Source organism: Pteropus alecto, unplaced genomic scaffold (assembly GCF_000325575.1).
Source record: "Pteropus alecto unplaced genomic scaffold, ASM32557v1 scaffold11, whole genome shotgun sequence".
NCBI lineage: Eukaryota > Metazoa > Chordata > Mammalia > Chiroptera > Pteropodidae > Pteropus > Pteropus alecto.
Window position 1 is genome coordinate 8,150,682 of NW_006431956.1, and position 23,793 is coordinate 8,174,474.

Below are 23,793 nucleotides of genomic sequence, written 5' to 3' on the forward strand. Positions count from 1 at the left end.
ATGGCCACTGCCAAGTCCTCGGATCCCCCAATTAAGTCATGCAAATGCTACCAGTGAGCTTACTGAAGGGCCAGCTTGCGAGTGTTAAAAGGCGTACCTTCCAAAAATTAGATAAAATAGGATATTCGCTCCTCTATTTTTATTTTTCTAAATAAATTAGCTCACCAAATAAGTAATATATTAAAGAGCCTACCACACTGTCTGGTACACTATTACATGGTAATTATTTAACCAATGTTCAATCTGGTGCATATTATATAATTGTGGATGAAAAAGGGGTTCGGTAATAAATTTGACCACCGCCCAGGGCGATTTGATCATAAATTCCTATCTGGGCAGGTCATAGCCTATAAAAAGGTTTATCTTTGCCTTAAGCAAGCTCTGTATCGTTCCTGTGCATCTAGGTTATCGCACCTTTGAAATCCCAGAGTAATCCTCTTGTTTGGACCCCTGAGAGGTGTAACCACCCTCGAGGGAGCACATATTCTTGTTAACGATGCCAGACTTTGCTTTCTCTCACCTTCATGTAATCTCCCCTGTGTTCCTTCCTTTTTCCAAATGTATAAAAGACAATGCAAAACTGTCATTCTCCAGGGCATGTGAGATCTTGCTTCCCAGCGTATCATCAGTTGGGCTCAAATAAACTCTTATAAAAATTCTCTAGAGCTTTGGACGTTTCTTACATTGACATAATAGTATTCTGTTTGGTATTTGCTGAACCTAAACGATAGCAGCTTCCACAACACTAATGTGAGGTCGGCCCGGATCTCCATCCAAAACACAGTGTCCACTTTGCATCACTCAGTGGCTGTTTTGGATGGAGGCTCCTGTGTATCGTTCCCCAACACCGCTGGTGACTCTAAGCTCCTAATAAGATGCACGTCAGCTCGCACTACCTGCGTACTGTGCTGGACATTACATTCTGCATTGTCAAGTGTTGTTTCTAAAGGGCATGAGCCCTACAAAAATCAATAATGTCTAAACGCAATAGTAAATCCATTATTAATCTTTTTTCTTGCAGTCTATAGCTAAGGCAAAACAAATGAATATAGAAAAATTTATGTTTAAAAAATGAGTGTCATAGATTCCATTTAAGCTCTCGTTTCAAGTAAATCATGAATATGGATTTAACAAATGATTTTGTAAGTAAACTTGTCTAAGTTAAGAAGGACTCTCATTTATTATGTTCTTGAAGATTAGTTAGCGATCCTACAACAATTATTAAAAAATAAAAAAGATGTTCAAATTTATTTATATTATTCTTAAGTGGTTAATTATAGTACAAACACCATGATTTTTGTATACTGAAAGAGGCAAAAATATCCTGAGAGACATGTTTAATCATTTGAATCTAGTAGTGTAGTGTTTATTCATTCATTTTTAGTCCATTAGAGTGTAAATTAGATTTGATTTGCTTGCTCTGATTGGCTTAATTGCCCCAGTTACAGCTGAAGTACAAATAAAATTGTAATAAATTGAACAGATGTTTAACCTACTCTACCAAGAACTTTAATAGTCAATTCCAATTGCAATTTACATTCAACAATTTAACAAGACCCTTAGGAAACATATTTGATTATTAAAACAAGCTGTTGGTTTCTGTCTGTGATGGAAACAAGACCATTGTGTCATATGCTTTGGCCTGGTGTGATTTTTTAGTATTTAATTTTGCTCATCTCTTGTTAGAGAAAACTACACACATGCACAAACACGCACATGCACACAATAAATGCATAGCTACACAAGTTAGTTTGCTATTCAAATTGATGTCATAAGAAAAACTGTCCAGAATTATGAAATATTTGATGAAGAAATAAATCCCATTACTTTTTCCACAAACATCTTTACTAATAGCTTTCTGATAGCCAATGAGATAAACAAATTTTAATTAAAGTCCCAATTAGAAAACAAATAGCCAATTCCATTTTTCAGCACTCATAACCCATGTGGAAATAAAAGCATTCTTATAAAACATGCACGGCATAGCTCTGTCTTCTACAATCTTGTCATTTTAATTTGACTGTTAAGATATCGCATAACTTTTGTGTGATCTGTTCTTAAGAATGCTTGGCAGAAACTGACACATGGTATCTCTCATGATTTCTTCAAAACGGAATTTAGGATAAATTTTGTGTCTACTTCTATAAATGTATAATGTGAGCTTCCAAAGAGATTCCCAGTTATTATACGCTGAGGTCATGTTTAAGTAACAGGAAAGTTAGTTTACTAAAAAGATAAGCTTGAAGGATGTATATAGAATTGTTGAACTGAAAACCAGATAGACGTTAAGAATCAGCTAATCCTGGAGCCCAAACTCAAATGTATACCGCGATCAGGAAAAGAGCCTGAATGAGTGAAGCGACTACTTCAAAAAAGTTTAAGTATTCTGAATATTAAATAGCAACGACAAATATCTGTGAATCAAGTATATCTTCAATTTATAGACTGCTGTTTACTCATTGATCTAGCCAATCCCAACATTTTACAAGTGATGACAGTAAGGCCCAAAACAGTTCAAGTGACCTTGATATCTTAATGGTAAAACCATAAACTAGAACCCCAGAAGTCTACCTTAAGAACCTCACTTCCTGTAATTTAGGAAGCCTTAGCCAAACAATACCTTCCATGCCCAACCCTCAATACCTTTGAAAGAGACAATAACAAAAAACTACTAATCCAGGGGGCAAATGTTTGTCTTATGAGATGTTTATGTTTACCATTATGAGGCAAAGTGGAAAATAAAATGAAAAATAAAAAGCTGAACGCCAACTATTCACTTAGAAACTGTTTCGATCGAATCCTTTTATTCCATCAGAGTCCATGGTAACTTAACACTTACTGGACCTGACTTTATTATAGAGGATTGTTTTTGATGTCCGTTACATAAATATGACACGTAATCTCTTGCCAATTATAAGCTGCACAAAGCTCAGAACTAACTTTCCAAGTATACCACTCCAGTCAAAAGAAAGAAAAAACTAAATGCTTAGAATATCATGTATGAGATTTTTGTTATTTTACAAATGATAAACAAAGCGGGATTTGAGAGACTGTGAATAAAACTTGAAAAATGAGAAAAATAAAGAGGATGATGGAATAATACACAGTGAAATTGTTTACTGAGAGTCACTGTTAGTTATTCGACACAGCACAAGTTGTGGTATGCCACGGGCAAAATGAATTAAGATTATGTACAAAGTTTAAACTGACAGGGGTTTTTAAAAGAAACTGATGTTTTCTCGCTAAAGAAAGAATATTTTTCTAAAAATTGCAGCGCTGTTGCAAATAACATCCTATGAATTTTTAGAAAATATTTTCTATGATTTTGCAAGTAATTCCCTTTGTCTGATTTTACTGCATAGTAAAATGAACTAATAAACATCATATAAATGATGACGCTTAAGTTAGATTTTTGGGCATTATGTGTAATGGGTAATTTCAAAGAAGGCTCTGTTGATTTGAATTAATAAGGAAGCATAGGTTCCCCTAGTAACCCATAAAGAATAGTCAAAACATAAAGCAGTGGAAGAGTTAAATCACATTCTGAGCAAATAAGCTAAAAATTCATGAGATTTTTCTTTTCTAGCCCACCATAAGTATCCCTTTAGGTATAAAACTTAAATTTTGACTGTTACAGTGATTTTTATGATATCAAGGGATGAAATTCCAATGAAATAATTCAATTGGCTTCTTTTAGGAAGAATGTGTTGGGGGTCCCGTCAGACCTAAATTTCATACTAGTGAAAATACTGCCAAACACCATTTAATTGTGCTCGGTATTTCTGGCACCTTTTGCTTACAGAATACCCTGCATAGGACAGACCCTGGAAATGCGTTTTCTGTTAAGAAGATTCGCAAGGCACTCTCTCTGGATTCTGGGCAACCCAGTCTGGCACCTCCAGATCCTCCACTACTTTCTGCCACAGTAGCTGAAGAATCCATGGCAAACAGACCATCTGTTCTTTTCAGGACTCTGTTAACCATGTATATCAAGAAATCATTAATGAATCCTTTAAAAAGGGCTTATGTGCCTCTCAGTCCCGAAGGAGCTCTCTTTCAATCTATTTCCATTCCTCTCCTTTTGACACTTTGTATTCTGCTTCATACTCCTGGAGATGTGGGAACTCTGGAATGAAAGGATTTTTGCACTTGAAAGTTCCCAGAAAGCCCTAACTTGACCCTGAGGTATTACGTCCCTGCTCGTCCAGAGGCTCACAGACAATCATGCACAGTTTGGACCCTGTGTGGCAGCCTCAGACAAACCCTACAGCCTAGAGCCGATGGAAAAGGTGATGAGGGACAACTGTGAGGATCTCTGCCTAAATGACGTGAAGGCATCATTACCCATTTATCAGAAAAAGCATCCTCAAAGGTCCGGTTCTTCATTTAAGGAGCCATTTATACATTCCTCCCATCTTAGGTGAGTTTACAGAAAAATGCAAAGTAGCTGCTGGCCGGCACGAATTCCTGAAGCATCTCAGCATGGAACTCTGCGGAGGCCAGTGTGTGTGTGTGTGTGTGTGCGTGTGAACACATGAGCTTTGGCACAGTAGTGTGGGCATGGCGGATAGGTCCAGCCCTTACTCTTCAGTTAATGTAGCTATGTATCATGTTACCATATTAATAAATGATGAATCTGCCAACATGGAGAGAAAACAGTCTTTAAAACCAGTGAGAACGTTGTACTAGTTTCCTACTCTAGCTGTAACAAATTACCTTAACTTTAGTAGCTTAAGCCAACACAAATTCACTATTTTACGATTCTGCAGCCAAAAGTGTCACTGGAAGCAAATCAAGGTGTCAGCAGGGCTGTGTTCCTTCTGGAAGCTCCAGAGGTGCTATTGCCTGAATTGTGTGCCCCTAAATTCACTTGTTGAAGCCCTAATCCCCCACGTGGCTATATTTGGAAACAGGGCCTTTAAGAAGGTGATGTAGATGAAATGAGTTCACAAGAGTGGGGCCCTAACCCGACAGAACTGGTGTCCTTCTAGGAGAAGGAAGGGTTACCAAAGATATTCATCTCTCAGTGCAGAGACAGAGGGAAGCCCGGAGCAATAATGTGGCTGTCTACAAGCCAGAAAGAGAGGCCTCGCAGAGAACCAACTCTGACTTCTAGCCCCAAGAACTGTGAGAAAATACATTTTCGTTGTTGAAGCCACCAGCCTGTGGTATTCTGTGACGGCAGCCACAGTAGACCAATACAAGGGGACAATCCATTTCCCTCCATTTCCCTCCATCCTCCAGCTCCTAGAGACCACCCGCGTTGCTTCCCGCGTGGCCCCTTCCATCATCTTCAAAGCCAGCAGCACAGCATCTGCATTCTCTCTCCCCGGCTCTCACACTCCTGCTTCTCCCCGAGAACCCTGGTGATTAGGCTGGGCTCACCCGGATAATCCAGAATAACCTATCCGCTTCGAGATCCTTAATCACAACTGCAAAGTTTCCTTTTCCACACAAGGAAAAAGAGCCCCATGTGTGGGAGGGTAACATAATCCCATCTTCCGGGATTCGTGACTCTGCCGACCATTATGTTGAAACACACATCACAACCAACTCTACGAGCCGGAGTCATCTCTGGTGCTGATGCTCGACTAGTAGAATGGCTCGGAAACCATTCTACGGAGACCAGACTGGATTAACTTTTGAGTCCAATCACTTCGCTTTAAAGTCAGTTCACATTGGGCTAAATGTGGGGTTGGGATCAAGAAAAACTTCTTCAGGACACAAAATGAAAAAGCCCCGAGCTTTGTACAGCTCTGGAAAGTCTAGGCTGTGTCCATGGTGGGTCTGTCCACCCACGGCCTTGCTAAAGTGAAAGGGCAGCCTCGCAAAAAACGGGCCCTGTGTTCACAGGACCTGAAATATTGAGATTAAGGCAACTGAATAGGTGCTGAATCTCTAGGACTTGAATTGGACTATAACTAACCCAGTCTTAGCACATAAATAGTCAAATGACTATTTCCTTCCAAAAGTGTCTTGGGGGTGTTGTTGCTGCTCCAAATATATATATATTTTTTTCAAGGCAAACGAACCGGGAGTTCACTATTTGGAGAGTTAAATACAGTTCTTCTATATTCGAGGTATTTGTGTTTTCATGTTTTCCTTAGGTACTACATTCTAACTCAATTATGTATCTTTCGACAGTCTCCTGTGAGCCACCGTCTATTTTTCTGCAACTCTTTTTATTATAAACTGCACACAATGAGAACCATAATCTGCTTCCTTCTACGGAAATGATTTCACAAAGCTTTTTCATTCAGTATTTTATTAGTAGGATGCATGTGTGACAATAATTCACCACCTCTAGGCCCCTTTTTTTCAAATCTATATACTGTTTACTAGAGATAGAGATGAATTTAATGGTCATGAGAGAAAAACACGTAAAGACTAAACCGGTTACGCTCACCTTCCTAACAAAATGCCCCTCCCTTGTGCGTCACGGCTGCGTATGGTCAGCTTCCAACTAGCCAAAAACTACTGTACAGGTCTTGCGCAATTCCACCAGTAGTATAGTATACATATTCAAATGAAGATTGAGGCTCTTCGAGAGGGAGCTAGTCTTGACAGATAAAACATTAAAAATCACGTGAAGAACTTCACAAAAGGCATTTCTGGTGGCTCTGTGCTATGGAAAAGGTTTCTAGCACAGGTTTAGAGTGAACAACTGCCACCGGCACCGGCGCAAGGTGAAACGGAGTCCTGAAACAGTTAATGAAAACTCGGAAGAGATTTCTCCTTTGATCTGTTTAAATTATTTGGATTTCTTCCATCCTTAACTTCACTGTATTGCATCTGCTAGCAAAACGTATGTTTCCAGGTCTTTTTCCTTAAATAACAATGCTCTGAAATTTAGTTTTTAAAGTATTTCAGACATATTGACTATTTTCCTCAGTGTGTGTGTGTGTGTATGCGCGTGCGTGTGCGTGTGCATGTTATGGAGAAAAGGGAACTATCGTGCACTGCTGATGGGAATGATTTAAATTGGTGCAGCCACTGTGGAAAACAGTGTGGAGGTCCCGCAACAAATTAAAACTAGAACTACCGTATGACCCAGCAATTCCACTTCTGGGTATTTATCCAAAGGACACAAAAACACTAATTTGAAAAGATATATGCACCCCTATGTTCATTGCAGCATTATTAACAACAGTCAAGCTATGGAAACCACTTAAATGTCCATTGATGGGTAAATGAAGAAATCACACACACACACACACACACACACACACACACACACACACACACACACACGACCACTACTCTGCCATGAAAAGAATAAACTCTTGCCATTTGCAACAACAGGACTAGACCTTAGGAGTATTACGCTAAGTGAAATAAATCAGAGAGAGAAAGGTAAGTACCACTGTATGATTTCACTTACATGTGGAATCTGAAAAACAAATGAATGAACAAAACAAAACTTATTGATACGAAGAACAGGTGTTTGTCAGAGGGGTGGGGGTGGGGGATGGGCGAAATGGGTGAAGGGGATCAAGAGGTACAAACTTCTAATTATAAAATAAGCCATGGAGATGTAATGTACACAAAGGAGAAAACATGGCCCGATCCAAGGTCATGAACACACATGCCTGTTTTTTTCTAAGATTTTATATGGCACGAGGTAGGGATCCGACTTCATTCTTTTACATATGAATATCCAGTTGTATCGGCACCATTTATTGAAAAGACTGTTCTTCCCCGCATTAAATTTATCTTGGCACCCTTCTAAAAATCAATTGATTATAAACATGACGGTTCATTTTCTGACACAATTCCATTCCATCGATCTATATATCTACCCTTATGCCATAGTTAGTATTAAAAAGTATCTCTTTCACAGAAACTGTAATTCGTGGAAAGAATTAAGTGTTTTAAATTAACAACACATGCAGGCAGCATGTTTGTCATGATCCCTACTTTACAGAACAATATATGGTTTGGAAATGTTAAGTGACTGCTAATACATCGAAAACAGTGAAACTAAGACAAGAGACAGACTCAGTGACTGTGAGCTACATCTCGGCTCCAAGATCTGAAGAAAATGAAGTCATGTCAGCACAAAGGGTATTTTTACCTAATCGCCATAGCCAATTGCTCTCAGTCATTAAATCAGCACTTACGGCAAAATAGGCAAAACATTAAAACCAATACAAAATCCAAATTCAAAGACATAGGGAATGTTACAAATTCGAGAGGATACTTTACCGCAAGCATCAGTCAAAATAACTAGCATTTACTATGAACCAGACCCTACCTGCACTGCTGCATTGAATTCTCAGAATAATCTCATGACCCAGGTTAAAAGGAATAACTTGATTAACAACAGATAAAAATGAGGGTAAGAGAAGTTAAATAGCTTCTCAACACCACAGAGGTAGGGAGCAGACAAGTAAGATTCAAGCCTGGATTGGCTGAAACTCAAGAGAACCCGTAACCACTAAACTTCTTTCTTCAAGCCTAGCTGCTCAGGAGCTCCAACATCATCCAACCTACAGGCTGAAACCTCATATAACAGCTAAAAATGAATTCTTATTGTTATTTTAACTATCTTATCATATTTTTCACTGTCGTCTTGATCATTGCTTGTAGCAAGTCAGGAAAATTAAAATAAGTATAAAATCTGAGGTCGAGAATAATTTATTATTATTAAATGTGTGTTGGTAGCTGACAGCCCACCTAATCCAGCCCTTGCTTTTGCACGCGCAGGAAGTAGGACCCAGAGGCTTTAAATGACTTGTTCGAGAGTCCGATATGCAACTTAGTCACTGGTGAATCCCTGCATAAATTTCACACATCACAGTTGTTTCAACCACTGATTCCCCTGTAATAAGCATTGGTTATGAATTACTGTTTAGCATAATTCTGAGTCTCATGTTTTAGAATCTAGAACTTTGATCTTGATCTTCCCTTACTTCTGAGCAGCCACCATGGACACTCATGGAGCCCAGCTCTGCTTTGGGTAACTTTTTCCAACCTTCTCAGCTCCAAAGCCCTTCTCCTCATCACTCAGAGAGGCATCTTCTATCCTTTTATCAAATTACCATTCCAACTCAGCCGGTTTCCTGTGGCTCGCATGCTAAGTAGGTCTTTGGCCTCTTCGGTTTCACTTACTTACCACTTTGGCCAAAAACACAAAAGGAAAATGCCATCGAAGGTGGCACACTGAGTTGCCACCATACTTCTCAAATTCCGGTTCTATGTACGTAGCTTCTCCCTGCCTTTAGCTCTGAAGGTCAAAGCTAATTTTTAAGTTTTATTCAATAAATGCTAACACTGCCACTTGAAACAAGGTTTCTTTGTATTCTGGAGTCTCTTTTTTTATTTCCGTTTTGGTGGACAAAAAAAAAATAGTTTTGCTTAAAAGTCTAGATATCTGTGCCCATGAATGATATAAAGAAATTTAGAACCAAACATAAAGGTTATAAAAGACAGTCCATGGTATTTCTTTATCAATTCGAAAAGATTCAAGAAAAGTCCAAACTCTTCATTATTGCCGCCTCTCTTGTAAACAAAATAGTAAAGGGTTAAATTATTTTTTAATCATTCAGTTTTCTGTCAGAGATTATTTTAATTCGGTCACTTTTGTATCAGAGGCAAAACACAGGACATAAAACTAGCTAGTAAGTTACATTTTTCAGTTGCCTTTTCAAACTTATACACGTCACTCTAAACTCCGCATACCAGGTATTACTTTAAAAGAAGCAATTGTTTTATTAAGGTGAGATTCCTACACGTGGGGAACAACATGGAAAGCTGTGATCTGAGACGACAGTTGGTTTACTTGTACCATTTGATCACAAAACTTCCCTGCCATCTGTGGGAAGCCACACAGGCAAATGTGTCATCACATCTAATAATGAAAAGAAAAAACAGACAGAACGTGCTGGAGAAACAGACTGCTTTAATTACCCCCTCACAATGCTCCTTGGGAATTTGGAAGTAAAGCATTGTGCATGCCAGTTACTTATATAAAGAAGAGAGCCAGTGCTGAAGACTTTCAAAAAAAAAAAAAATTTGGATGAATGCCCTTGTAACTCCAGCATGTCCAGTTGGGAGTGAAAACAGATGCATGGGAAAGGTTGAGGGGAAAAATCTTGTGAAAAACAGACTTGCTTAGGAAATGAATAGCATGATTATTGTCTATAGTCCACTAGATGCTGGAATCTCAAAATTATATTCTTTATATTAGAACGTAACCTATACCATCTGCAGTGGACATGGAGAAAGAGGCTGGCAGCTGTAAGAAGCTCCAAGACACAGGGGTCTGACCTGCTCAAATCTACTGGTGATACAGCTGCTGCCCACCAGCCTCCAAATTACCTTTTCTTCTTTCAAGCCCAGACCAGAGACCCATGTGCAATCTCCCCAACACAGGCGTAACTCAGAAAGAGATGAGAGCCCCGAAACCTGTTCTTTTCTTCAAGAACAGTGAGAGTGAGTTGAGTCTTGGGCACCCAAACACAGACAGGAAAGATGCAGGGACTCATGACTGACCCCTCATCACTGGAACTACTGTGACTCAAGACAATTATAATCACTTTCCTCCCATTGCTCTGAGATCGCTATGAGTTATAAACTTTCACTAACCAAAAAACAAAAAAACAAGAAAACACAAAACAAAAAACAAAAAACAAAACAAAAAAACCCCCCCACACACAGAAAACGATTTTACTTCTACTCACCTTCCACTTAACTTCTGTTCATTATCCACTTTACCTCTGTTCCTCATTTCCTTCCCTTGTCTTTCTATGTCCACTCACCGCCCCCTCCGACCTCCCACGAGTCCAATAAAGCCCACTCAGCAACAAACAGATCTTCCTGTGACCATCTCTCCGAGCGACATTGGGATGGTAGTACTGAAGTGAACAGGGCAGAAGGAAACAGGTGGCTGAGAAGGTGACTAATGAATGGTCTCTGGCCACAGTGATGCAGAGGCACAGGACTTTAGGTTCACGGCATGGTCTCGTGTCTGTGTGTCACGGTGATTCATTCTCACACTAACTTGTGCTAGCTTCCCTCTGAAACTTTATCATCTATGCATTCAATAACAATTTTGAGCACTGACTATGAGCTAAGCCTTGCAGCGCTAGAGAAACAAAGAAAAAAAATAATCACTGTGGACCACAAAAATTCGGTCTAGTTGAAGAGAATCAAACACTACAACACAGCACTTTTCCTAGCATTTTTCCCATGTGATACACTTTGAAAGTAATATATAACATTGCAACCCCCCATAAAAATGTCAAAATATAAAAAAATGTGTAAAAATAGAATAGTTAAATGGCGAATCATATATAAAAGGTTTGAGTAGAAAATGTTTCCTTCTAGATTGCTACATTTTTAAAAATTTTATTATAATGTTATCTTAATTTTTTTTTCCACAAATACTTACTGAGCACCTATTAAGTGCCAGGCATGGTTCTAGGCACCACGGATACAGTAGTGCACGTGACAAACACAATTCCTGCCTTCCCAAAACTTACATCTAGTGAGAGAGGTTAAGTAATAAATCTGATTTATTTGAAAAGTAAAATTAGAGTAAGAGACTGAGAAGTGCTAAGGAGAAACTAGACCAGAGAAGGAAGATCGGGGAGGACAGGGGACATCTTCTGGTCTAAAACTGAGTGGCCAGGAAAGGCCTCCCTGCAAATGTGACTTTGGGTACAGAGCTGAAGTAAATGACTCCATGAATCATGCAGCTATCAGAAGAGCATTAGTAACATTCGAAATGAATACAGATCGATTTGGACTTGTTTTCCATTGAACACATGCCACAAGTGTTTCATTTAATTTTAAATTGCATAAGAAAAAGCATGATCTGTCAACACATAAATTTAATTATGACACGTTCGGCTTGAGAATTAAATATATATTAAGATGTAATAAAAAACGTATCTACGTGTTAAACGCTATTCAAAAAGACAAAATATGTTTTCAGCCTCTACTGGGTAGTTTCGCATTTTGTGCTTCAAAAAATTCAACAGGCTTCAGACTCCTATTTGCAAGTACATTTTTGTAAATAACATATTGTGAGTGGGGATGGTCTTAACTCCCAATAAGAAATCAAATTGGAAATAATCATCAGTATGGCTTCTCCTTTTTAACACTGGATTTTGAAGCATCGGTTTTATCTTAAAGTTCAACATGAGAGACTGGATCACAGGGGTGTGATTAACAGCTCTTACGAAGTTCCTAGTGAGGTGAATTTGTGGACCCAGCATCATTTGTATTTCCCTATTAATTTATTAAACTTCAAAACCAGATTTCCTTATATTGCACAGAACTGATCGAGCCTGTTATGGATTTAAGTTAAATAATACATGGCCTATAATAACAAAAACACACGATTGAGAGCTACAGAATGGTGACCACCACAAGACATATAGTAGGATTTGGCCGAATCATAAAGCACTGACGGGGGCAATGACTCTGGGTCATGGTTACTGATCTTCAATAACTGCCTCCCATGATCATCAATCTAATCAACTGGTTTTCAAGGGAAGAAAGGCTTAAGTAATTAGAATGGACACCATTACCCCCCAGCCCTGTGAGCCGCCTACAGTGCTCTGGAAAAACCCAGGTGGAGAAATACTGCAATTCAGCGACCGGACCACAGAGCAAGGGCTAAGGTGACAGGGAGCCCTGCGCTTGGTAAGGGTGGAGAGGTAGCACCCAGACTCAGTGATGGCTTTTACGAAGAGTTTGCCTGGAAGTCAAGTAGGACGCAGGCAGTGGAAGAGGAGGAAGAAGCTTGCACACAGAGGGGCAGAGATGTAAAGGGGCTCAGTGGTCTGTGGAACAGGCTAATGAGTCCGGATGTGAATGAGAAGCAGAAGGTGGGGAAGAACATGGCAGATCGTGAAGGGCCTTGGACACCACGCCAGTCAGTCTGGATTTACCCTGCGGTGGCGGGGAGCCAGCAGAGGGTTTGAATTATGGACATGAAATACACTGCTTGGTGTGTTAGGAAGATCACTGGGGCCATGGGGAGGATTAGGACTGATATCAAGAGTATCTTGTTTTCATTGTGACAGCTGTGTAATGCCTTCCTCCTCTCCTCCCCACCGCTTATATATCCCAGTTAGAGGAAGGCATTGTTTTCATGCATTCTTGGTTAAAGACCACTAAACTCACCCAAATGAAACAATAAGAGTTATCATCAGCCTTCATTATTTTTATTATTATTATTTTCCTCTAGAGTAAAGAGAAGCCAGTAAGGCAGATGGGAGGGACAGTTTTCAGAGGCTTGGTGGTGAGAAGCCTGTCTTGGTGAATGATAAGTCTTCTGTAATCAGGGGGAAATGAGTCGCCCAGAATCTCTGGAGGTACTAGACTGGGAAAGGAGAGACAGAGGCAGGAAGTCGAGGCTGGTCGCAGTGAAGTGGAAGGAACACAGTTTAGAACTCTCAGTCCTAGTTCTGACCACCAGCGATGGTCGGGAACTGTGGAGGATTTGAGATTTTACCTGACGTGCAAGCTAATAAGTTAACCGGCCATAGTTCCAAGGATGCTGGCAAAGGACAGGAGACTCCCAGGCCACTGACAAAGGACAGTGTTCTACCAACAGCAAAGGAAATGGCCACAGATCCTCATGTTCTTGTCCAGTTCCCTGACCTCTAGTTCCTATAGGGCAGCGCAAAAATGGCCAAGAGATACCTGCAGATGCAGTGGGCTGAGCTTTGGAAGAGGAACGCTGAGCCTAGGACACTCCAATCTTTTATAATGGTCAGCAAACAAATGGTTCAACTTTTGCTCTGGAAGGAGACGTCATCTCTGTCTCCCAAGACGGTTCACTATGCAGATATCTTTGAAAAGATGATCCAGAAAAGATCCATGAAAAAATGTTTCCTGAGAGTGGTCAACCATGGGTCAGGTTATCTGTCTTCTTCATGTGCTTGCGTCTTTATAATGAAATGGAGGGATCGTTACGCAACTCATAGCAAAGTCTGAAATAAAATATAATTCCAAACTAAAAATTGCCAAAACGATGAGTACCTAACTTTAACATTACGTTGGAGCATTTTACGATAGCCCTGCTGAAAATGTACTTTGTTGTTACCATGTATTGCAGAATTAACCCGTAACTAACAAAAACACAGGTAATCCCTACCAGGCACGATTAAATGTTAACCTCTGAAATTGGTAAGGTGTAGAAAATGAACTAATAGTGTACCTAATTTGGCAACTGTTCTGATACATTCCTTTTCTTTCTTTTCAAATCCCTATTTCTAAAACATTCTTTGAGACTACTCTATTGTCTTCTTGATGGTTGCCTCATGAAATAATTATTTAAACATTTTACAGATGCTAACAAATAAATTTGTTTAAAAAGTCTGATTGTAAGTTTTTAACAGGATTAAATGAGATAATATATGTAACTGTCTAAAGGTACTCAGCATACTAGGCAGTCAATAAGCATTAGTTTCTTCCTATCATAGTTCTAACATTTTACAATTTAAAGGTATGGAGAATAAATCATGCCAACTTGTCATTTTTAATTAAAATAAAGCTGTATTGTTTCTTTTTTGCTACTATAAAGTTACTTTAATAATAGCCATTTATATTTTATTTTTAATTAAATTTATTGCGGTGACATTGGTTAATAAAATTATGTTGCACGGGTACAATCCAATAAGTCATATGTATATCGCACTGTGTGTTCACCAAAGTCAAATCTTCCGTCACCATACATCTGACCCCCTTGTTAAGAGTGGATAAGCATACTGTTTCCTAAGTTTTTAAATAACGACCATTTTCACTAGTTGCCATGTGTTTTCAGAATCAATGTAATTTTGATCGCAAATACTCACGAAAAAAAAGATATTTAAATACCTCGATTAGTTAAAACACATTTGTAACTGGAGCGTTACTTTTAATTATCTTCCTCTCCAAGTTTCCTTTTCATTCAGCTGGTTTCTCTCTCTTCCAAGTCAGTCTAGCAGTTTAGTTTCGGGGATGGAGGGAGAGAAGTTGTAATCTTGGAAGGAGGAGGATAGGATTTAGGGGGCTATCCCACCCAGGCCTAAAGAAGAAGGTAAAAATGTCTCCCTCCACCCCAGTTGTATATGGAGAGGAAAATCAAGAAAAACCACCTCAGTAAGAGTGGCAGGCTGGAAACTCCAGCAAGAGCAGGTCAGCTGCACAGGTTGAGGGGCACACAGAAAGCCGAGGGGCTCTCTTCCAGTTACCTATTTGTGGAAAGCCTTGGTACGGATGGCCCCAACATACTCCAGTGGGCGTGGCCAGAAAAAGTAAACACTTTGCCAGTGGCTGGATCTTCGCTTCCTGTGTGGACTGAGTATCAAGGCAAAAGGCAGGGGACCTGTTATGCAGCCCACCAAGGTCAGGGTAAGGTAATCCCACAGCAGAGGCTTAAACGAGGGGCCACATGGTAAATTGGTGGCCCTGACTCAGAGGAGTCTTCAAATCCTATGAAAGCCAAGGCGAGGCTGGGTCATCAGAGAGGGTTTTCTAAAGCCCCGAAACCTTGGAAAACCATATACTAAGAGTATATCCACCAAAGATGTCAGTAACAGGTATCAACGGATTACCTAGTATCAGAACTGGCTGAGCCAAACCTCAGTAGAGCTAGGTTCACACCATTTATCACACCCACCCCTCCCAACTCCACAAAGTCCTGTGCTCCCTGTCCCACACTCCTGACTGCAATCAAGGAAGGGAACAAGGAGAACATAAAGGAATCTGGAACATTCGGCAGTTGTCCAAAGAAGCAAGTTAAATCTAAAGAAACAAATAAAAGTATTTTGTCTCACCTCATTTCATGTCAGACTAAGCCAAGCTCTTTTTGTTTGGTTTGGTTGGTTTTTGTTTTTCTGCTCTACTCAACAGGTAGACACTTGATAAGAAAGATCAGATATATGGAAATATAGAGGCTACATTATCTTTGCACATTCGAATCACAGTGTGAGTAAATTTGTGACCCCACTACATATTTTTGAGCGATTCAAACACTTTCCATTATTACTGGGAGAGAGAGCAGTTAGAGAGGGCCCCACAGTGACAAAGAAACAATTTTGAATTTTGCTTTTTATAGGATTTCAGACTCCAGTATTGTGTTTTTTTTTGTTTTTTTTTTTTTAATAAAACATCGGCCATAATAGTTTGAGCGCAGGTATAACATTAAATAAAAAGGGCTAAGAGTAGCTGTACGACTTGCTCATTAAAGCTGATTATTTTTTTGTGTGCCAATTAAACTTTAGAGGGTAGAGAACAAGCCAGCTAAAAATCTACCTGATGTCCTCCACCTGAGGAGACAAGTAAATAAAGCCTTCAGCCTGTCAGCTACTGACATCAGCCTCATCCCAATCAAATAAGTAAAAACCTGGGCCTGACTTATGGGTAATGCAAAGCATGGACCTTGGAAAAAGGGAAAGGTTTGTAGTGATTTAGAACCTGGCCATCTGAAAACTTGATTATAAGGTAAAATATGCAGAAGCTCTAGGAAAGGCATAAAAGTGTCATGCAAATAGGGGACCAGTTGGGGAAGAGCTGAGATCAAATAAAATTTTCTCGTAAGTTGTGCCACTTGATTTTCACGCTCCGGGAGGCTGTATATTGTAACAATTAAGGGCACAAGTCTGGAAGCCAGGCTGCCCGGTCTTGAATCCTATCCTTTCCCTTACTGACCTTCAAAAAGTCACTCAACCTCACAATGCCTGGGTTTCCTCATTTATCAGTGGGGGTAATAACAGTTCTGGCTCCACTGGTGGTTGAACATTAAGTGTTAATGTGTGTCAAGTGTTTAGGATGTACCCAAAAGTGTGTAAGTCTTACTGCTATAATCGCTGTTACTAACATAACAGTAACGCCGCTACCAGTGTGTGCAAGGCACAGGCAATGCCACGGGGAGCAGGCTATCCACGACCCCTGCACTCGGCGACAGTCTAATGACGGCTATAAATTAGTATGAACGGCCTCTGACGTCTTCCGGTTAACAGATCAATAGGTTGTAACGTGTATAAACTGCATTTTAAATGCAAACTGCAACACGTGTTGAGAAATTTGGAAACTACTGGGTGGTTTTCAAACTGTCTTCTGAGAAGCTCTGGGGTTTGGCTAATGACCACGAAGGGGAACAGAAGATGGTAAAGAAAGAAGGTAAGGGAAGGAGACTGGCGTTTCATTTATCTTTTCAAAGACTGATCAATGTCTTTTCAAAGATTGGCAATCGACATGTAAGATATTTGGGTAAACAGCTCGCAAATGACACACAAAGCCGAGTCTCCTGTGCTTAGAAAACTGGGAATCTTAAGCAGGTTTTCACTCTTGCTATTAGCGGGTACTTAACAAATCATTTAGATTTTTAGCAAACTATTTAGAGCCTAAGAAAAATAAGAAAAAGTTCAAACGGACCCTCCTCTAGATTACTACAGACTTCTGAGGACAAATTTACTCATAATCGATTCAGTAGCAATAACTCCAAAATATACATCCTGAGAGCCAGATTGTGGTTATCTTTTTTTCCCCAGAACATCAAGTCATGGTGGTCTCCTTCTGATTCACGGAAAGAAAAAAAAAAATGTAACGAATTTGTGTATAAGAATCTCTCATTTAAGTTTTTCTTCCCTAAATTTTCTCCAGTGTTTAGTGCCTACAACCATCGGTCTGATAACAAACAATAACGAGAATTAAATCAACAAATAAGTAGTGAGTGGAGTAAAAACCTGGGGTCTGACCAGGTTCAGCTTGCGTGTTCTCGCGTCCACCTGGGCTATGAGTTCACAGAGCACACACATCTTACATTGTTCCATTTTGTCCCCAGTGCACTCGGCCCTATTTCCTATAATCCCGCACCCCGTAACTTTCAGGGCTCAGACATCCGAAGGAGTCTGAAACCACCCCAAGATCTGCTCTCGGAGCTTTAACACGATCTGACAGAGAACCCACGTTGTCATCCCCGAGAGCTCGCCTGCCAGCTCTACAGGCTGTGGAGCGATAAGCAACCATGCACCTCAGCTGTGCTATCTGTGATCTGTGCATCCTCATCCACGGGGGACAGGGCTGAGAACCGCTTCCCAGGACGCGGCATCCTTGTTCTGTAATGAACAGCAGCTTGACTTGACTGCAGAGCACCGTGGGAGACGCCGAGAAGCGCATCGGGGCTCCAACTCCGGGGCCTGCCCCCACTTCCCGACACCCTCTTAATTATCAGGAAGGACTTACCAAAGTTGTGGGCGCCGCCGTCACACGGCCCATGGCACCTCGAGCCAGAAAGCTTGCCTTCCACGTCTCCGTTGTGACCTTGGGGGAAATCATCAAACATGCTGTAGAGGAATTGGGAGAGAAACAAGGAGATGAGAGCTAGACTTCAAAAGCTCCAGCCTCAACAGCCCGTAACAACAAAACAGGGTTAGATCATCTAATTTTCCAGAAATGTGCCCACCTTGAAGAGGCCCCGGAACTCTCTGGAACGATTCCGGCAAGGCTGCCGGCCACTAGAGACCCAACAGCAGACTGAAAACCAAGCTCGGCCTTTTCACCAAGAATTTACGACAGTCGGGGACTAGCGGACGTAAAGTGCTGTGCACACCAGCTCCTCGGAGCGCCCTTGGGTGCTGCTGGGCTCTCGCCCATTGGTGCCAGCTGCTGTCCTGCTTCCTCAGCTTTTTTTTCCTTTCTTCTCTCTCCCTGGGAGTTAATGATGGCCTCTGAAGGTGCCAACTTAGAATTTATTTCCCAGAGTTTCCAGAGACTGGAAACCTGGAATGTATGTACCGCGGAAACAAAATAAACGCGATGCCTGACTGATCGATGCATTTTGCGGTGTGAAAGAAAAAAACGAGAGAATTACAGGCCCGTCCCTATTTCTAAAGAGGATGCTACGCGGAATATGTTTCGAACGTTCGGGAAGCCTAAGAGATGTCGACTGCCCTGCTCAGCCTTCATACACACTTCTGATTCTTAAATAGTCATTCGAAGATCACAGCTGAGCAAATGTGGTTTCCAGGTCTCAAACGCAAGATCTGCGGCTCGAGCTTCGGAGAACAAGACGGGAATAAGGATGGATTTCTAATGGGTTGGATTCATTCGGAGCATTTTTGCATTTTATAATCTTTAGCATTTTTCTTCTTTATTATATGTCTCACGCTAGACTGTAAACACTGTAAGGACGGAAAATACAACAATTTTGCTTATTAACATTAATAAGCGACGATTTTGCTTATTATTTTATTAATGAATACGACTACTTCGCTTATCGTTTATAATTTAAGTTAGACCAGAAATAAGGTCTAACACATAGTTTGCACTTAAAAAACTATTAATGAAACGACTGACTGAAGACTGTGGAGAGAAAAATGGGTCCACCTGCTGACTACCAGGGAGGTGAATAAACCAGCTGGTGAACAGGTGAGCCCAGGGCAGGTCCCTATTCTGCGACAAGTCCACTTCTGTAACAAGGTAATGTCAGGAGCATGGAGGGCGCAGAACTTGGATGTGAGGACCAACTGGGGACTGCAGAATTTTCTAGTTGAAAGGGATGAGACAACCTTAGTGACTTTTCACCAATCGCAAAGCCAGGTTGTAACCAAATTATTAGAGGACAATCCAAACTTCCTAACTCCCGGTTGTAAGTGTCACATTCTCTGAAGCACCAGTGGCTGCAGAGAGGTGTGAATGTCGGGATATTGAACCCCCAGCCTTCTTCTGCCTCCTACAGATCGATACAGTGGCTTCTTAGTCCAAGGACTTCATTTTAAAGGACAAGAAGAAGCAGAGTTTGCAGAGTTGACCCCTGAGCTGAACAAAGGTGAGAGAGGAGGGAATACAGTGTCAGGGGCAGGTGAAGGGGGGGTGTATACCGGATGTGGTGTCGCCACGGTTCTGGGGTTTGGGGAAGAGCAAACACAGAGAGGGACTGCTGTGCTGTGTTGTGACAGTGGCATCTGGGGAGTGTGGGAGGCCTGCAAAGAGATCACGGAGCAGGAGCTGTGGGAATCCGTGGCAGTGAGAAGCCTGAATGCCCTTGATCTTCAAGCCCGAGGCTGCTCAGCCAAGTGGTCAGTCGTGAGGCCCTAGGGCTCCCAGCCAGTCTCTGGTCAAAAGTTCCTGGCACTTTAGATTCTGGCCCCTTAGGGCCATGTGTCTGCCTTCTCCCCAGCCAGAAGCCAGCCCTCTGAAGGGCCTTTCACCTGACTGCATCAGAAGTAAAACTCAAGCATCTGTTCACCTTATTTAAATCAAACTTCTAAAAGCTTCATACCCACTGCTGCTCCAAATCTAAGCACCGCTTCTTAACTTGAAGCCAGAAAACTATAACTAGATGTACAGAATTCCCCCTATGTTTAAAAAAACGAAAATCTGAGACAAAGTCTGTAAAATAGAAGGGTGAGCAAAGGGGACACGTCCACTGACTTAGCTTATACATGTCCTATGACAAGATGATCCTGCTCGTCTAACCTTTAAGTGACAATTTCTACCGGCAGAGTGATTTGTAACCACCTTTGCAAACCTGATGGTGACAGCTGGAAATGTGGCTGAATTTGTGGTTATCCATAAGTTACAAAAAAGCTGGGTTTTTTTTTGTGCACGTGGCTAGCTCCTTTGGCATTGATTTTTGTAAACTGTACAATCTCTAATAGCATCTTGGATTTTTCTGGCAATATCCTTCAGAAAAAAACCCTCAGGATGCTTTTCACAAATGCCATTCCTTTGTTCTTTTAGGACTTTTCAGCGAAAAGATTCTTAGAGGCAGGCACAAAATAAGAAACCCATTCCTTCAAGAGAGCTCTATTAAGTGTTCTCTATTTCAATGAGTCTCTTTCCATTTACACATACTTTTCCTACTTTTGTTTGTGATTTTTCTCTCCGGTCTTTTCCCTGCACCCACTATTTTAAGCTTAGTTTTTCTTCGGACTGTTTCTTGTCAGCTCCCTGGGTCCCATCATCACAGCCCTGCCATGCTTCCATTCTCTGCCTTTGCTTAGACAATATTAGGTGAAAAATATTTTATCAAATATTCTTTTTTTTTTTCCTTTCTTTCTCTTTCACTTTCTAAAAACCAAAAGGTGAAAATGTAATTCCAAAGTGAAATTTTGGACTAATTTTCAGAGGTAGGCACTGAGCGGTCAGCTGGTCCAACATTTTAAACATATTACCTTATTTCAGAAAAGCAAATATTTTAACCAGCAGGGATGGCACAGAGTTGCTCAGCATAATTTTTTAAATTAGACTTAAAACTATTTGATCAATCACATGTTGTGCTGCATGGATTTGTCGTTATTTTTTTTCCCCCTCCTTTTTCATGCTCCTCTTCAGTGAGAATCCAAGCTCCGTGTAGTTACAATGATCATTTGACAGCTCTCTGTTACAAAAAGTTTACAATTTAGTCAGCTACATCCAACTTCTACAGAAATCCTATTGCTTTTTTCTTGATAAATCTACTTACATCCATTCTTTGTATTCATTTAACAGAAAACATTTGTTAGCACATATTGCACTAAAGAGAGTGCTGAAGTCTGGTATTTTGGTGGTGATCAGAGACATTTAGTCTTTCTGTTTCCATGTGGGGATGTGCTAGTCACATTTTCAAATCTAAAACTACAAACTGAACAGAGCACTCATAAGGCATGGAACAGGCCTTAGTCTATGAGGTCGTGGAACAGCAAGGCAAGACCTAAAATGGGAGCCAGTGTCAATCAGAGAAATAGGAGGAATATTTGTCTCATCGGTATGCTATGCATTAGGTCTCTAGAATTTGTCTTCTAGTTGCAAGTTTATATCTTTCACAACATATCCCCAATTTCCCCACCCCCCAGTCTCTGGTAATCACCTTTCTATTCTCTTTTTTAGATTCCACGTCTAAGTGATATCACACAATATTTGTCTTATCTGGCTTATCTCAGAAACATAGTACCCTCAAGGTCCATCTATTTGTGACAAATGGCAGGATTTCTCCATTTTTCCTGGCTGAATGATATTCCATTGTATATAAATACCACATCTTTATCCAATCATTGGTTGACAGGCATTTGGGTTCTTCCCATATCTTGGCTATTGTGGAATAATGCAGCAATAAATTTGGGAGTGCAGATATCTTTCTGATATCCTGTGTTCATTTCCTTTGGATATGTACCAGGAGTGAGATTGCTGGATCATATGGTGGTTGTGTTTTCACTTAATTTTATTTTGAGGAACCTCTATACTGTTTTCCATAGTGGCTGAAGTAATTTACGTTCCACCAACTGTGTACTAGGGTTGCCTTTTCTCCACACCCTCACTAATGCCAGTTATCTCATCTTTTTTGATGACAGCCAGTCTAACAGGGGTGAGGTGATATCTCATTGTGACTTTGATTTGCATTTCCCTGATGATTAGTGATGTTGAGCATCTTTTCATGTACCTGTTGGCCATGTGGACATCGTCTTTGGAAAAATGTTTACTTGAGATTTCTAAGAGACTAGATCTTAAATGTTCTCACCACAAAAATGAAATGATAACTATGTGACATGAGAGGTGGTAGCTAAAGCTACAGCGGTAATGATATTGCAATACATAAATGTATCAAATCAACACATTGTATACCCTAAACTTACACAATGTTATATGTAACTATATCTTAATAAAGACATGGTGTGCAAATAAATTACTGTCGATTTCTTTATTATGTACAATATTTATTATTTGGCTCCACCACTAGAAAATAAACTTCGTGAGGGAATAGACCTATGTTCACTTCCTCACCGATATGTTATAAGCACGAATAAGAGTGTCTAACACTTAGCGGTCACATAATAAACATGTGTTAAGTGAATGAAAAGCTCTTCTAATTAGCAAGCATTTGTTAAGTCCCTACCATCAGCACTGTGCTGACACTTTCTGGGGGGAGGAATGGTCTAACTGGAGAGACAGAACTTGCACACAATGAAGAATATTTGAAGAATTGCAAAAACAACAAGGCAATCTACTTGAGTTTCACTCTATGAGAGTATAACACACAAAACAAATGACCAGAGGGAGCAGGAAACAGAGGCGGGGAATGGAGTCCAGAAATCTTTTGCCAAGGAGAGAGAAAATAAAGGCCAGAGAAATAACGGGGGCAGGTGCATACAGGTGTAACACACCGTAGAGTGCAGCATTCCCAGGGTGCCACATTTCAACAGTGAGTCTTATGGGAACCATGGTCAAATGAATCCATGAAAGGATCAGCTAAGCAAAATTAAAAATACTCTTTACCGCAGCATTTTTAAACCCTTTGCTAATGACCTGAAAAATGAATTAAGGACATAATCTTGTTTACAATAGCATCAAAAGGAATAAAATATTTAACCATGGAGATGAAAGATCTGTACACTGAAAGATATAAAATGATGATGAAAAATTGAAGATACAAATAAATGGAAAGATACTCCACGTTCATGGATTGGAAGAATTAATATTGTTCAAATGTTTACACTACTTAAAGTGATCTATACTCTTACGATTCCTATCGAAATATCAATGGCATTTTTCACAGAAATAGAAACAATTCTAAAATTGATTGGGAACCACAAAAACCTGAAATACTCAAAATAATTTTGAGCAAGAACAAAGCTAGAGGCATTATACTCCCTGATTTCAAAATATATAAAAACTACAGTAATTAAAACAGTATGGTATTGGCATAAAAACAGACACATATACAGATGGAACAGAACAGGCAGCCAGAAATAAATCCACACATCTATGGTCAACTGATCTTTAACAAGGTTTCCAAAAATACATAATGTGGAAATGAGAGTCTCCTGAATAAATGGTTTGGGGGAAATACCCACGTGAAGAATAAAATTGGACCTT

General features: G+C 40.3%; 1 long non-coding RNA gene across 2 annotated transcripts in view; it reads right to left on the bottom strand.

Moving 5' to 3' along the window:
• Nucleotides 1–23,793, bottom strand: part of LOC107195323 — a 435,673-nt gene that overhangs the window by 256,369 nt on the left and 155,511 nt on the right. For both annotated transcript variants that reach the window (XR_003044793.1, XR_003044794.1), the window contains one exon: nt 18,184–18,284. This is a non-coding gene — a long non-coding RNA (uncharacterized LOC107195323). The remainder of the gene's footprint in view (nt 1–18,183; nt 18,285–23,793) is intronic.